Genomic DNA, 17,461 nt, shown 5'->3' on the forward strand with positions numbered 1-17,461 from the left:
TTAAGTCCACTGGTTTCAGTTCCAGTTGCCAGTTCATTGCTACCTGTTTGTTTGCTGCTGTTCACTATTTGTCATTGTAGTCCACGTCCAGTTTTGTTAGTTTCCACTTTCTGGTCCATGTCATGTTAGAGTTTTGCCACCGGAGTCTTTTTCTATTGTGAGTTAGGTTTTTGTTTATGAAACCGTTCCTGCACCAGTCCACCTCCTGCCTCATCTGCCTGCACTTGGGTCCTCACGTCCACGGCTTCATGACAGTATATTTAAACATGGCGCGTTTCCCCCTTTGTTCTTTTTGCCAAGTCGCACAGGAGCTGATGATTCTTCCAATCAGTGGATTGCAATGTGTCAAGCTCCATTTTATTTAGCCCACACCCATGCAAAGAGACATTCAGGTCTGAATAACATGCAACATGCAATTAAATGAAACTGTTTCATGTGTGCAGGTTTTACAACAGAATTACTTTCATATCTGGTCCATGTGAATGATTTTAAAGCTGCGTTAAATCAGGTGTTTTAGCTTATGAAACACTTCTCAGAGTACATTTAAGAGTTTAGCTGTCGGAAAGAAAAGAGCCGGGACGACATACTGTATATCAGTGTATCTCTTTTACCCAGCTGCCACCCTGCTTCACTCTGCCGTGTGCTAGCCCACATTACAGGCTGTGAAGTGCCCGCATGGTGGTCTCAACATACTAACCCGGACCTACACAGACAAATCTTCACTCCACTCTGTCCTGCCCCCACTGAGCCGGGTGATAAAAGAGCTCCGTGTCACTGGGCTCCAGAGGGGGACAGATTCATTACCTGACCTGTGCTGCTGACTGGAACACAATTGACTCTGATGGCTCTGTAACACACCGACACAGAGAGAAGGAGTTAGATGACTGAGTGGGGAAGGAGGGGCAGATAACAGAGATGAACGTGAGAGAGGGGGGTTACTGAGGGAAAGAATGGTTCAGATGGAGCAGAGAGGATGAGAAGCAGGGGTATATATGTGGGGATATTTAAAAGCAAAAGAATAATCAGTTTTAATTTTTCCAGTTAATTTTATAGAAACTTTTTTTTACCTCCGTTATCTAAAATCTTTCTTTTTCTTACTGGTTGTTTCATTAGATGACAACTTGCCCCCTGGAACTAATGTTGGTAATATTTCATGTTTTTTAGAGGAGAGTACAAATAATTAAATGCACTTTACACCTTTCTCTCAGAGAGAACTTTGGCTCTGGAAATACAAAAGTACGAGACCCAGCAAGGATTTTTCTTAAAGCTCATTTCAGCTTTAACCTATTAGATGTAATTTCTTTGTTACTAATGTGCTTCCTCCACCTGAGTTAAATCTTTCATTAAGTTATCTGACCTATAGGCTGTATATTTAGTCTATATTCTATCATTATTCCATGAGATTAATATTGTATTTTCAATATACTTCATTTTATTTGACTCTTGTGTAGATTTGGCCATCGTATTTAGCAACCTGTGCATCATTCTTCTCTGTGCAAACCATCAAAGAAGACTATTAAGACAACATCAGACGTCATGCTTGCTGGACTATAGATCTAGGTCAGGGGTCACCAACCTTTACAAACCAAAGAGTCATTTTCCCCTCAGCCCAGTTAAATAAAACTCATTTAGAGCCGCAAATTTTAAGACGCCTTTGAAAAAAAAGACAACTTATAATTTTTGATAAATATATACTATTGGAAATTTGTTGTTTTTAAGAGCCACATTTTTATTTCTACTTTTGGGTTTTAAAATAAAGAAAAACATGCATTTTTTTGTAAAAAGGGGATAGACAGACTTTCTTCTATGGGATGTAGAAATTTATGGAAAATGATGTTTTAAAAAAAAGCACCTAGTTTCCATTCAATGACAAGAAAAATAGATGAAAAAAAAACATTACTGGTACTTTTAGTCATTATGTTTTGGACATTCAATGCAGTTATTCCATAAAAAACTAAAGAATTGTTAAAAACAAAACAAATAAATCTGCATTTGTTATTATATTTAAAAACATTAGTTAGTTCTTCAGCATTTTTTACCATGTATTTTTTACCATGTATCACCATGTATTAAGAGGAAGATCCAGAGAACCTCTTGCGGCTCTGAAGCTGCAGGTTGCAGACCCCTGATCTAGGTCAAAGCTGTCTCCCACCCAATCCATCACCAGTGGCGCTCAGCAGAGGTGCCAGACTATCACTGGCCTTCCGGCTCTGGCCACCCACTCTTTGTTGCTCTCCCAGAGGCTTTAGTGTTTGAGTTTCCAGAGGCACAGAGGGTTTCTGCTGTCTGGACCAGTTGTCAGTATGGGACAGGCTTCCTATGGGCTTCCATATAAACCAGACATACACTGTGACTCTTGGTCCTAGCTTTCCCCGCTGACTTTTATGTGCAGGGTATAGTCACAAGAAAAATTCTGTCTTTGTCACTCTTACCTCATTCGGAGTGATGGATTTCTGGTATTTAACAAATGCAGATTCGGGTCGTCCAAAAATCTTAAAGATGACACTTTGAGCTGCTCTAGTTGGTTGAAAGCGAGCTCGTGCCACAAGTTAGCCGAGAGAGAACTAATTTCTCCACATAAAAATGAGGAATGAGGTATGGAATGATATAATTTTATCTTCTAGAAATCCAGATCATCAGATTATTCATTATCAGTTTGTTCATAGAACTTATTTAACACCCTGCAAGCTTTAAGCTTTAATGAAGGTCCTGGATAAATCTTTATGTACATCATGCTCTCAGTATAAACCGGGAACTTTCATACATATGGTCTGGGAATGTTATGGAAATAAGTTGCAGCTGCACTAACTTTGATAATAGCACAAAATATTCCAGTAAATCCTCAAACACTTATTTTAAACAATTTATTTATGATAAATGCATCACAATGTGAAAAACAGATATTACTTGCTGGTCTAACAGCAACAAGAAAATAATTGCAGTAAGATGGAAATCACCACATAAGCTTAACATCTCACACTGGTACTTGGCTTTTCTTGATGTAATTTTTTTGGAAATATCTACAGCCCGAATCCATAATGCAAAGCAACAAAATATTCTATTTTGGCACATAGCAGCAGATAAAATTAAAGTCAAAACTGAAAGATGAATTTCAGATTGAGTTACCATTTTGCAGCTGTCCTTGTTCTATTTATTATACCAATATCTCTTGTTTTCTTGTTGCCTATTTATAATTAGGGTCCGATATTATTGTTCAAATGTTTATTATTCTTCTCCTAAGCGCTTTGAGGCCAAATATGACCCCCTAAACACCCATGAAAAGTTGTGAAATTTGGCACACACGTCAAGCCCGGCGGAAATTGTGATATTCTAAGGTCCGCATACACTTCAATGCAAAAGTGGCTCAACAGCGCCACCTAGACACCCAAAAAAATCCCCAAATGAATGGGGTCCCGGAAGTCTACTTCGACGTAGGAAGATGAAACTCGGCACACACGTGTAACACCCCGAGTCGAGCAAAAAGTCAATCAAAGACATGCTGCCATGGCAACGGGGTGCCCACCATCTTGCCGTGTACGTCCATTTTTTGCCCATTTTTTTCACTTTACACACATCGTATCTGAACGAACTAGTCTGAGGGGATTCGTATTCAAATCTTTCTAATAGGAAAAAGCGTGTTACCGTGGCAACCGACGGAAAAAAGCCTTCTCGCCATGAGACACGGTTTGCTCATATCTCCATAGAAATACATGGGATCTGCACCAAAGTTCACAGTATTCATACTTGTTGGGTCCCTAACACATTATAACACCTGTTGCCATGGCAACATAGCATGTTAGCTAGCATGTTAGCATGCTAGCAAAAAATGCTAATTAGGTATATCTACATTTCTGATTCTCAGCTACACATTTTACCATGTTACATTCCATGTTAGCAGGTTACCTAACATGCTAGAAAAAGGTGTATGAGACAGGTGCCGGGGTCAGGAGACTCGGACCCGATGGATGTCGCTTGTGACTTTAATTATGACTTGTTGTTATTGTTGTCTTAAGGTCCGAGGGTTAGGTTGGGTAAGGTGGGGTCGGGGGTGTACAATTTATGTTGTAATTATTGATGCTATTGTTCTTTGTTGCTTGGGGGTCCCCGGCCAGTAGCTAATGCTGTTTGGGGGACCTTGGCATGGAAAAGTTTGGGAACCCCAGCTCTAGGTTGCATCAAAGTGTGTATGATGTACTGTGTGTTATTGCACCTGATTTGGCTACAAAAAGACCCAATCAGCTTAAACAGCCAGGTTTAACCAGCAGTCATCTTCAGATAACTGTGTTTATTCACTTATCAAAATCAAGCTCAAGTCTTCATAAACATCTCTCATCACAGTGTTAAAAAATATATATAAAGCTGAACACGGCTGCTGGAGGAGGAGAAAGAACTCTGTAAGGATAATGACAGCAAAACAGAAACAAAATGGTTTCTACAAGATACATCTTCACACAGAGTTTTTTAGGTGGGGGGGCATGAAGAAAAGCTTTGCAGCAGATAGAGCATGCACCTACAAAAAGAAAAAAGAAAAAAAGAAAACGCACATACTCTTGCTAATCTGTCAAGGCAACAAAAGGAGGAAAGCGAGGGCTGCATTTGCATGACAAACTGGCCCTGCTAGGTTGATGGAAGAGAAAACAGTTTTAGGAGACAGACTGGCTGTGTGGTACGGAGCCTGCCACCTCTGGGTGGGCCTCAGGACCCATAATTGGAGTGTGTGTGCAGGTAGATAGCTGACTGATTTGTTCATTAGTGGGGCTGTGTGAGCCATGAGGTGGTAGTTAGTGGGTTGTGGGATTTAGCTGGATGGCAGGAAAACAGAGAGACAAAATTCATCAGGTTAGTTTGTGTGTGTGTGTGTGTGTGTGTGTGTATGTGTGTGTGTTGGGAGGGGGGGGGGGGGCTATTCATATGTGTTCCTTTGTTGAAGCAAATGGAAAAGTAGTGGGAGTGTTTAATGTCTGGTTATCTAGTGTGAATGTGATCTTGAAAGACAGCTTAGATACATAAACCACAATGCTTTGTGTTTACACAATTAAATGAAAAAAATTAGTGTTTGTGCTTTTGTGAGAGTGTGTGTTTGAATCCATGCTCTGCCTTAATCCCCAGACTGGCAGAGCTGAAGGTTCAGACATACGCTGGCCTCGTTGCTACTGTCAGGCTAATCTAATCCTATCATCACTCTAAAACCTTGTCTGGGTAAAAACACACACACTTTCTCTCTGTCTCCATTGGTTGCTTTTACTTTCACATACATTCACATACACTCCCTCTCTGACTCACAAACCCACTTCTTAAAACTCACATGCGCATTTAGAGTTGAGGAGTCACAGAGATGGCTGACATGGCTTCCACTACTGTAGCTCTGTGTATACTGAGGGCTTTGGTGTATGACTGAGATTTCGCTGACTTGTACAGAGTGTGAGTGCTCACAGTGTTTTGTCAGCATCAGTGTGTCTGATGTGTGTGTTTAAACAGAGAATGTTTTTAGCCACATCAACAACAGAGATGTCAAATACCAAAAAAAAAAAAAAGACGATAAACTATGACGGGGCATATCTTGCCCTAGGTTTGACCAGGTAATGTTCAAGTAATGGTTATGGTCAATGGTGGGTAATGAAGAGAGGCCACAGTGTCTTGTATGTCTCAAAATATTAGTGTCTGACAGTATAAAACCAAAGAAGTTACAACCCCATTTGGGGGGGGCAGTATATTTTATCCAGGGGGGGCCCTGCAGAAAATGTTTGTGAACCACTGATATAGACCATTCTCAGTGATACCACATTGTTGGGCGGTTAGAAGCTAGCTGGGACCCAGCTCCCGCTATCGAGTGACTATTTATTGTTCTTATGTTATCAGACACTTAGTTTTAGCAAAAGTCTATCTGACATGTTTCAACAGTAGTCTTCCGTCTTCATCAGAGGTGTCACTGGATGGTGTGTGACATGTACATATCAACTGATGTTCATTGAGATGGCGTTGACCCGCCAATTCCGCTCATCGGAACGACAGGTCGATGCCGCCCCCTGCTGATGTCTTGCCGCTGCTCCAGGTTTCCAAACGCAGAAAGCCCCCCTCATCCCGTTTCATGGCTGTGTGGGTTCGCTTTCTGGTTTCCCTTTTAACATACTCAAAAAAGAACATCAAAAAGAAATTTAAAGGTTAAACTAAAAAAAGACAAACATGATCAAGAAAAGAACAGGCGCTACAGGAAAACATGAAATCAGGAAAAACGAACCACTGCAAACGGGAAAATCATATCATGGACTGGAAAAAATTTTTCTTTTTTTTTTGTTCATTTACTTCATCACATAAAACATGGCTTACAAATAAACTTAATGACTGTCCTCCCGATTATACACAAGAAGAATATCTATCCTTTTTTGTTTGCTATCATTGTTCAAACTTTTCCAGATTATCATTTTGCCATATTTTCTCAGGAGTGCAGACAAACACTAAGATGGATGGGACATAGGCTTGGGACAACCGGAAGACAAAATCAGTTACATTACATTCCAATAGACTTGGAAAGTGTGCAAAACAAAGTTTTTTATAAACTTACCACCGACAAAGTGCTTGCTACACAGCTGAGAGCTTTCTGACAGCTTCCAGTTATCTTTTAACTGTCTTTCAGGGTCAGCTGGCATTGTGTAAAGGGAAATCCCATCCTTGGGATGTCAATTGGAACATGCAAAGGCACAACACAGATGTACCATTTTATTTATTTATTTATTTATTTTTACAAAAAAAGCTACAGCTATATTACCCTAAGTATTAGCTCACCTGCGTTGACTCTCATATAAACTGGACAGACATCCCATTCTTAATCAAAAGAGTTCATTTTGACGCTGGCCCACTCTTTGCAGCTACAACAGCTTCAGCTCTTCTGGGAAGGCTTTTCACAAGGTTTAGGTGTGTTTATAGGACTTTTTGACCATTCCTCCAGAAGTGCCTTTGTGAGGTCAGACACTTATTTTGGACAAGAAGGCCTGGCTGTCAGCCTCAGTTTTGTCTTGTCTTGTGTCTTGTAGCATTAGTTTCCTGTTCTTAGCTGACAGGAGGCACCCGGTGTGTCTTCTGCTGCTGTAGCCCATCTGCTTCAAGGTTGGACGTGTTGTGTGTTCAGAGATGCTGTTCTGTAGACCTTAGTTGGAACCAGTGCTGGTCTGACTTCCTGTTGCCTTTCTACCATCTTTTTTTAGACCATTCTCTGTAAACTGTAGAGATGTTTGTGTGTGATCATCCCAGTAAATCAGAACTACTCAAACAAACCATGTCATATTCAAAGTCACTTAAATCTCGTGTCTTTCTCAATATGATGCTCAGTTTGAACTTCAGCAAGTCATCTTGACCATGTCTACAGGACTAAATGTATTAAGTTACTGTCAAGTGATTGGCTGATTAGATATTTGTTGTTGCAAGTATTTGAACAGGTGGACCTATATTGCTAAAGTGTTCCTCTGTACATCTCGTATAAACACATTAAACCCAAGGTAGGATTAAATAGTCTTTTTTTTTTTATTTTTAAAAGGTTCTTAATATCTTAATCAATTGAAATGAATCAGGCATCCGTGGGAAGAGCAGCTTTACTGGCTCTTTATTGTACCACTCTTACTTGTACAGAAGAAATATTGTCATAGGAAAAACACACAGGGCAAAGTATATACTATGTTTTTCTTTTCTCATCCATCATTGGAACAGTTGGAATTTCACCATAGGAGACTCACATTGCAGCCTGAAAAAAGTGCGGACATATTCTCTTTCCACAGTTGTCTTTTGCCAAGTCCATATGAACGGCCCTTCTCATCTGTCTCTTTAACTCGCCATGTTTTCCACTGAGGTGAAGGAAAAGTTTTTAAGAAGACTTCAGAGGTATATTTGACCCAACCAGGTTTGAGATGGGCAAAGAGCATGTGAGAGAGTGTGATATGTCACCAGAAAGTGAGCAGCTGTTGTTTGAAATGATGACAGACATTGTGGGCACAGCCACTACAAAGTTCACCATGGTTATCTGAAATACTGAGGTTGTGTTCAGACTAATGTTAGCCTTTTAAAAAAAGGCTGAACCAGGCTTAGTTCTAGCTCATCAAGCAAAGTATTGCTTCATTGTTTTCCTAATCTTGTAAAATGTTTAACTTTGACTTAATCTGTGCAGTTTCTCCTATTGTAAGTGATGCAGCCTGATTTGGAGATGGGTTGGGGTGGTGTTGCTGCAGCTGGGCTCACTGGTTAGACTGATTGTAGTTCGCCTGCTGCTCATTTTTCTCTACTATGAACTATGTCATTTATGTGCAACCCAGAACACAATGAATGATGCTTTTTAAATTTAACATAGGCAACTTAATAGTTTGAGATCTGTTTTTCCACAAGTGCACTGTTAAATTTTACAAGTTGGATATTCTCAAAGAAAATTTGAAAACTTGTTGCTTCAAACAAATTAAGTTTTAGTCTTGAGTGGCTGAATAAATTAACTGGAGTATTGCTTGTAGAATTTGAGATGATGTCTCACAAAATCTTGCTTTCATGTGTGTTGAACAGTACACCAGTAGCACCAGTAGCACTGGTGTTTGCAGCAGGGACTTGGGGCCTCATTTATAAAACTGTGCATAGCAAAGCAGACTACAGGTGGCATATGTAGGAAAAAAAGGGAAATGCAGCGCACAAAAACTTGCAGATTTATAAAAGCCTTTTTCCGTTCAAAAATTTAGAATTAACTCTAAAGGGAGCGCCTTGCCACGCTCACATGGTGGCCATAAACGGTCAGGTGAATGCCTAGAATAAATATTCATCATTTCATTTCCATGATGGCTCAGGAGGGAAAAAGAGGGAAGAAGAAGCTTTTTTCGGAATGTGAGACTGAGATCTTGATGGACCATGTTGAAAAATGAAAAAGGGTTTAATTGGTGGCACAACGTGGGCATTACCAGTGTCAGAGGGCAAGACATGCCAGAGGCATTAGATGGTGCGGTTGGATATCTCCGTCGGTAGGGCATCCATCTCCCATGCGGGAGACCAACGTTCGAATTCCACAGAGGGTCTGAGTGCACAACTGCAAGATGACATGATTGTCACATTTTTCAGTGTTCATATATGGAGGCTAAAGGCTAAAGTTAGCTTTAAACACAGTTTTAGCACCAGAGTGGACACATAAACATGGCTGCCTTGTTATTATAAATATTTCTAATCAGATTGCATTAATGTCTCATGAATAAATTGTGCTAATGCTCATTTTCCTCTCGAAGTGAATCATGTCACTATTGACTGAGGTAGTGCTCATACTGTGGCTGTTTAATATCCAGAAAGACCTGGGATTAGTCCACTAAAGGAACATTGAAATATTTCGATTTTTTAATAGCACTGAAATAGAAAAAGAAGTATACATGAATGTGTTGTTTTTTAACCCATCAGCTGTTGAAAAGCCTTTAAAGATTTTGCTTTGTACTGCATGAACTGCAGACACATGCTCGGCCAGCTTGATGGAGGATTAGGGATTTTTGGACCGGCTGCTTGACATCCAGCTTTCAGTTCATCTGTAAATGGCAAAACCCCGTGACCCGCCTTCCACCCCATCTGCATGTGTGTGTTTTGCTGGTGTATCTCATTAGCTCTAGGTTAAAGCATGGAGTCCTGGCGGTGACAGGTTTATTAAATATCTCGGGGCCCACAGAGGACATGGCAGGGAGGGAAACCCCCACTGCTCATGTAATTAATGTGGCCACTCAATGCTCATGTTTGGGGCCTCAGTGTGGTAGGCAGCTTGTATGTGTGTAAGCCCGTATGCCTTTCAGTTAACCAGAATGAGCGTATCTGTTAATGACTATGTGTGTGTTCTGGGATGGTTGTTTTCCTTGTGCTGGGCAAGGATAAGGGAGGTGGGGGCTGGTTTGAGACTGTCACTGAGGCGAACTTCCTGCTGAGTAGAGATAAAGAAAGAGGGAGATAAATGAGAGATGAAGATGTGAGATAAAAATGCTTGGAAGACTCAGAAACCATCTTCCCATGATTAATTAATGAAATTGTTTTCCATGTTGGATTCTTCTCTATGATGGTTGAGTCTGTCCTGCAAAATAAACTGAGAGAGAAGCAGGAACTTGTACAGTGGGAACTTTTACTGGAGCCCATGAGACCTTTAGGGAGTTTATGAACCTTAGTTTGACTGATGAGTCTCAGTAAACTATTAAAGTTCATATAATATTCTTAAGAGGTAGTACTGTTCTTTTCTAATGAACCATCCTTGAATTGAGTTTACAACGTTCCCTGTGCACTTGACTGGGAAATCTGAACACCTTTTTTTTATTACCAGCCAACAGATGAAGGTCACGAGCTTCACTTAATGTCTACACAGTGTTTCCCGCCTGTTCATCCTGAATAGAACAGACTCAACAAAACAAGGCAACTGGAAAAATGACTTCTTTTCTAATGGATCTCCATATCTGCTGAGACAGCAGATGGTAGGGATATTTTTGGCATCACCAGCATGAATCCATGAACCCAACCTGCTTTGTCTTAATAGTCCAGGCTGCAGCTTGTGGTTTCCAGAGATGATTTTAATATCCCAGTCTGAATATTGATTTGGTTTGCTAACCCCTTTATGTCACAGTATATCTTCAGCTGATCTCAGGCAATATCAATCCGGTTTCACAAACATGACTTGAGTGGATTTTAGTGACCTTCCCTGTCGTAAGAGCTAAACATATCAGAGCGCTGTTGGACTGGGGTAAAATGGGAGATTGGGAGGGTAATTGCACAGCAAATCTACCAAAAGTTTTGTGATAAATTATGTCAGCATGGAGCTGAATCTCAAAAGAATTTTTCCAACATCTCATGAAATCCATGGTAACAAGAGCTGAAGCTTTGCAGAGACAAAACATAGATCAATACAGTATTACCGCAAGCATCTTTAGTTCAGATCTAAAATAATGTGGTCATTTTTTAAGGTGGACCAAATCCACATCATTGTCATTGTCAGATGTGGAGAACACAAACAGGAATCTACAACGGAGGTCTTCATTCTTCATCTATACCTGAGTTTAGATGTTAAGGGTCCTTATTGTCTAGAGTCAGTTGATTAAAAAGAAAAAAAATTATTATTCTTCAACTAGATTCATTAGATTATAAACAATGAGTCCTAAATAAAGATATCGTTTATGACTATGATTGGAGAATAGACATAGGATTAAAGAATAAAGCTTCCTCAGTTAAATCATGTCATTTTCACTTGCAAGCATGAAGGACACTTGATATGCGTTAGTTACTTGGAGGCTTTTAGGGATGGAGTTTAAACAAATGCACCTCTAAATTTATTGTTGGACAAACAACACAACTTAGTTTAGTATGATTATCAATGCCATTAATACACAGATGACCTCAAACATTATGATCCCAAATATGCTCCACGTTGTTTCATTAAATGTGACATGGGCTCTACGGCAAGTCTGAAGTGTCTGCCATAAAGACTTTTGCAACAGATCCTTGATATTGGACAAATATGTCAATTCAGCAATAGACAAATTTAAAAATAAAGAATAATACTTTAATTATCAAGCGGGGCCTTATATCCATAAAGTTCCTCTTGGCAAAGTAAATTTGTTCAAAGTCAAGTTTATTTATATAGCACATTCATACAGCCAAAGCCTCCAAAGGGTTTTACTAAAACCAAACCACACAACCGTGTTGTTTTCAGCACAACACAGCAGCCAGACCATCATTCTGCTTGATATGATGCTGGAAAGGCCTATGTCAAAAAATAAAATAAAACAACAATGTTACTCCCCACTTTCTGAAATAGCAAGGTTGTTAGCTGTTAGAGTGCAATGTGTGTCATTATAGACGATCTCTGCACGCATGTGCATGAGTTCTGCTTTTTATCTGTAAGTTATATTAAATGGAGTTGGACATCTTTCCTCAGCCAGTGGATCTTTGTTAGTTCAGCCGTGTGAGAGGAAGGAGTACCATGCAGAAAGTTATGAGCAGAAGATGTCTCCAGTGTATTATTTGTGAGCGGCAAAGCTTCTTTTATGTGTGTAAGGGATGTTTACATCCACGGGAACCTCACAGGAGAGATCACGGATCCAAGGGGATGCACCTGCTGCAAGTATGTCAACATTAGGCAATACATCCACTAGAGTGAAGTGCAGAGTTCAGCGTTTATATTTGAGTTCTGACGTCAGTTTCAGACTATATGAAACAGTGATGGTGGAGGGGACCATATACAGTACATTTTCAGAGAGATATAAAAACAGCACATTTGACAACGGTGGACTGTGCAGCCATTAAACACATTGCAGCTTATTCTACATTCTTCTTCACTGGTCCTTTCAATAGTTGCCTGTGAACTGTACTGCACAACACTGCCCCCACAGTTTGTGGTGGTACTGCTGCTTCTGCTACATCTGGATAGGCATCCAAAAGCTCTTCAAAAATAACTAAATGAACTGAAATATGCACATAATGAACACAGAGGATGGACGGAGGGCTTCATTCGTATGCAAATTTGATGTATGAGCTCTAACATGAAACTTTATTTGCTGCCATCCACAGCTGATTTGTGGATGTTTTTTTTGGGGATATTTTGCTCTGAAGTGACAGAACATGGCCATGGAAGATTTAAGATATGCTATCTTTAAAGGGACATTGTATAAGAATTACTTCCATCTGACACAGGAATCGTTTATCGCATTCTAATGTATAGTGCATTCTAGCGTCCTCTTCTACTTTTTTGTTCCCTTCCTGATCCTATTCTTCTTCTCTGGTTTGTTCCTTTTGCTGGTCACATATCAGCTACTCTGCTCAGAACTGCCCATGCGATTTCCGGAGGTAATGCTCTGTCTTCTTCAACAAACGATGGATAGCCAAGCTCCTAGCTGTTATTGCTTCATGCATTAAAAACAGACTTTAAAAGAAATTAAATAAATTAAATAAAAACAGAAAGGGAAAAAAAGACGACTCCAGGAATATGCATAACGAATGTCCATGTGCCATCAAACGAGTCAGAAGCACAGCATTTTAAGGTCAGAAATTTATGTAGTGTTGCTGTATCCGAACCCATTCTCAAAATGTCCGGTTCAGGTCAGAATAAACAGTTAAATATCAAAGGGTCAGCTGAATGCCAGGGTTTATTCCGCCTTTCCAGTACTACCAACCACATATCCAGATTAATATACATTTCCAGTTTACAGTTTGCCCTTTCATCAGTCTGCTTTGGTGAAAAATTATCCATGTTTTTTTCTTAAGTCTTGATTTGTAACTGCAGAAAAACAATTAAGCACAATAGCGAGAGAATCTGAAAGTATTTTTTTAAATAAATGTGTCAACTTTCATGTAAATTCTCTTCAGTGGTTTTCGTCTGCCTCTAAAATCTGAAAATACAATGAAACTAAAAGGGGGAAAAGGAGGCATGGATCACAGTGAAAACAACAACATAAAATGGGAAGATAAAATATGGAGCTGGCAGAGAAGGGGGTCTGATTAGCTGCTTGGAGAATGGTGAGTGACAGGGACTGGACAGTGGTGAAAGCAGGCAGAAAATGAAATGATGATATGGGCAGCTCTCCCACCTGCACGGACAGACTGTCTCGCCAACAAACCAATCACTCTCGGAGGAAGCAGCCTCTCACAGGGTGTCACTGGGCAGACAACAAGCACACACACTTACACACACAAATCAGATAAACTGCAGCACAAACCATTTTCCAGACCACTGCCAAATGTCTCAAGCTCAGTGTTAATGATCGTCTGGATTTTGCTTTCTGCTTCTGATAGAATTCAGTTTGATTTACATGTTCAACTTCCACAGAAACATGTCTGTCACACATGGTTTAAACATGAAAGAAATGTGAGCTTCCAGCAGTAACAGTGACTGAGATGTACCATGCTGTGAAACAAGAAAGTAAAAGACTTTGCTGCAGCGGCAACTCCCATCAGCCCACGCAACATTAGCCTGATATCGGCCCCGTCAACACGTGTACCGCCTTATAATGAAAATGAGCCTTGGGCACAAAGTCCTGTGTTGTGAGGCAGAGTGACTGCTAGTTCAGTGTCTCAGATACTTCATGAGACCCTTACAAAAATACTAGTCTTTTATCCTGCCTTTTGTTGCTAGTTGGGAACCCTCTACGGTGTTTTCTGTGATGCTGGAGCGTAGTCCAGAATACCAGCCTGAGTTCAGAGCAATTTCACTGACATGTTTCAACCTCAGGTCAAATATGATTGCAGATTAATTAGAAAGCAACGCAAGCTGCACGTACATTTTCAGTTCCAGTTGTTAAGTGAGGAAACTTTCAAAACTAATGCCACATGCTTCTACCTCTGTGGACTTTATGATGCTCAGGCTGTGCTGGGGTGGTAGATTCCTAAATTTACCAGCCAAGCCAAGTTTGTTTTTGAGGAAAATAATCCAAATTCTAAGTGCTACTGAATGCTTTTAATTATGTCTTTAAATTGTTTTTATTGATATTTTTAAGACCTAACAACAACAGCAACAATATTCTCTCAACATTTTCTTTTTCTGCAAAGAACAAAGCAACTTTTGCTCTAAACACATTCAAACTGAAAAACTTTGAACTTTAGTTTCGGAAATTATTTTACAACAAGAGGAATGTTGGTTGTCCAACATTTTGGAATATTTTGAGGTCAAAGATGTATAAAAAAGAATAAATACAGCCATATTAAATAGTCATCCTAACTCCTCATTTAAGTGACATTTAATCAAATCTGATCAGAGACTCCATCTGACTAGTTTGTTTATTTTAAGTACACTTAGGCTGAGAAAATTCTTGCTTTTGATTACAGGTACATGTATTTATTGTGTCTGCGTCACGTTTTATTGTGTTTGTTTGAAGGATAATTTGGGCATATCCTCAAAAATGAAAGCAACACTACCTGAACTTTGATTTTCACATGTTGCCACCCCCTGACAAAGGCTAATTCAGTATCCAGATGGTAAAAAACAGTCTTACGTTGACTCTTGTCTTATCTCTTGCCATGTCTCTGTCTTTTTTTTCCCCCCCAGTTCCTCCGAGGATCTCTTCTAATGTTTTTTTGCTGAATCAGCACGTTATGGCCAGTTTGTTTACATCTGCTTGCTAGCGTGTTGACGCGTTCACAAAGGGAAACTCAGCTGCAATGTCACGCAGGGTCCTGGATGAAAAAGTTGCCTGGAACCTCACCGTTTAAGCACGTTATTACAACTACGGAAGCCGACGAGAGTCATAAATATGAAAATGTCAACAACCTGCACAATTTTGAGTATCCAGGTGTTTGTTCATTTGTTTTTTTTGTTTTTTTTATGCCAATAAGTTACAAGCGTGCCCTCCATGTATTTAGTACCAAGCTACTGCTAATAGCTAATGTTATAGTGTGAAATCGTATTTCAGCTGATTTATCAAGGGAAGGTGGGCGATGTATTGATTTGAAATAATTATTATCTGCGAGATATTTTTGTGTTAAAATGCTTGCGGTTCTAGTGATTAAATCACGACGAGAAACTGGTATTACTTTGGTCTACTCTATCTGACTAGAAGGAGGACAACTACCTCCACCCTCATTGACAAATCAGTTTAAATAAATTATGAAACATGAGGAAAAGCTCTCAGAAAACACGTCTGAAAGACGCACACGGTGATTTCTGTGAAGAGCAACAACTGAAAACTGTTGCAATGGAGCTTTTCTACTGTAGGCTAACTAACAAATTAGCCGTTTCTGCCGTTTTATATAGCGAGTAACAGTAAATGATCTGACTTAAACAGGAGGATAAAGTGGTTGCTGGACTACCCTGCCCTGTTTCTAACACAACGCCAAAAAAAACTTGACTGTTAGATTGAATTAACTCACCTATCCAGCAGAAAGCTGCAACCTCCGTGTCAGTTTTGAAGTCTCTCTCCTTCATCAATTGCCTCCATCTGGTAAATGCTCCACCGATGTACACGCTTGTTTTCTCCTGGTCATTATTTCTCTTTCTTTTCTTGGCTATTTTTTACTCGGCCTTGCAGGGCAGAGTATGGATGGTCCTCCATTTCAATCTAAACGTGCAAGTTAAATGATCCATGGTCGTCTTTGCTTTTCCCCCAGTCACCCAGATGATAAGTACGACCTCTTTCTTCTGCCTGAACTGCAGCGACAGATCATTCACAGAGCCGGAAAAGTAAGAATCACTGTGACTGCAAAAGAATACCTACACCTAAAGTTGATTGGTCAACCAAATGAAGAATACCTTGGGAACATGGCGATTTCAAAACAGTTCTTAATGTTAGCCCTAAAAATGAAATCAAACACAAATAATCAAACAATCAAGCTCTACTGAGCCTTTGTACAACAGAGCAATTGGAACTTAGATTTGACTTGTCCACCAATCACAAACCAACTTTTAAATCACGTCAGCATTCCCGTCAGCTGTCCGAAGGCAAACAGAAGAAGCAGAAGTCAAGGAAAAGACTTTAATTCCTACTTTGGTACAAAAAGAGTAAGATTTACTGCTTCTTAGTCTGTGTGAACGTCTACATATTGGATGTTCATATAATATTCAGAGTATCAGCATTTGAACATATTTGTGCTTTGAATCAGATGTTACAGAGCCTCCAGGTTATAGCCAAGCATGGCAGCATCTGTCAGTAATCCTCACATACGGAGACATGGATCAAATAAGCATAATTTCCGCTGCTAATTCCACCTCGTCAGACGTTTTCTCCACCTCAAATGAGATACTGCTGCTGGCTTGAAGCATCTTTAATGTTGTTGTGTAGCCTTGCCTTTGGTTTTAGCACCTCAGTTTGAATGATACGGTTACAAGCTGTTGTGGGCTGACTTGTTGACTTCCCATAGTCCTGCTTGCTACCACCATGATGGCAAGGTGGGGGGCGGTGGCTCCTTTAGGAAAGCAAGCTGTGAGACGGGACGTTCGCCGGCCCAATACAAGCTGTTAACTTCGTAGTCCTGCTACATAGCTGTAGGATGGCAGTGATGCAGACTCAGGCTGCTACAAGCTGTTATGGGCTGTGCTGTATATGAGCTTCATGTTCAGAGTCAGAGCTAATAAAGCCGTGTGATAACATTTATGTATATTAAACCCAGCTTGTTCAGGCAGGAGTCCATTGGAGGCAGCTGTGATAGTGTGGGCAGCGCTAGCGCTAACCTGCATGTCACTAAGTTCTGCTTGGACGGTAGCAGGTCTGGGGTGCTGCAACATGTTCCCACTACCATCCATCTGTCGGCACTCGCTCCGAGCTCAGCATCTCTCACCTAATATAGTGTTTTTATTGTATTCCTCACTATCAAAGCTTTAGCATTTTGTGTGGCGTGGCGGGGCAGGCAGATAAGGGGAGTGCTCAGGGTGTTTGGATCACAGTGACTTGTTCATATGAGCATCCATCTGTTCCAATCCTGCTGCCTTCACAGTCAGGAGCTTATACCCTAACACTGATGTATGTGAGGGATAATATATGAAGCTGATCTCAGTTGAGTAAAT

The 17,461-nt window shown here is 40.2% G+C and overlaps 1 long non-coding RNA gene across 1 annotated transcript; it reads left to right on the plus strand.

Moving 5' to 3' along the window:
* Positions 1 to 5,559: 5,559 nt before the first annotated feature.
* Positions 5,560 to 16,538, plus strand: LOC121642436. Its single transcript, XR_006010884.1, has 3 exons — positions 5,560 to 5,643; positions 7,105 to 7,111; positions 16,524 to 16,538. It is a non-coding gene; the product is annotated as an uncharacterized LOC121642436 (long non-coding RNA).
* The last annotated feature ends 923 nt before the right edge of the window (positions 16,539 to 17,461 follow it).

The sequence above is a fragment of the Melanotaenia boesemani genome, chromosome 6, assembly GCF_017639745.1.
Source record: "Melanotaenia boesemani isolate fMelBoe1 chromosome 6, fMelBoe1.pri, whole genome shotgun sequence".
Classification (NCBI taxonomy): Eukaryota; Metazoa; Chordata; class Actinopteri; order Atheriniformes; family Melanotaeniidae; genus Melanotaenia; species Melanotaenia boesemani.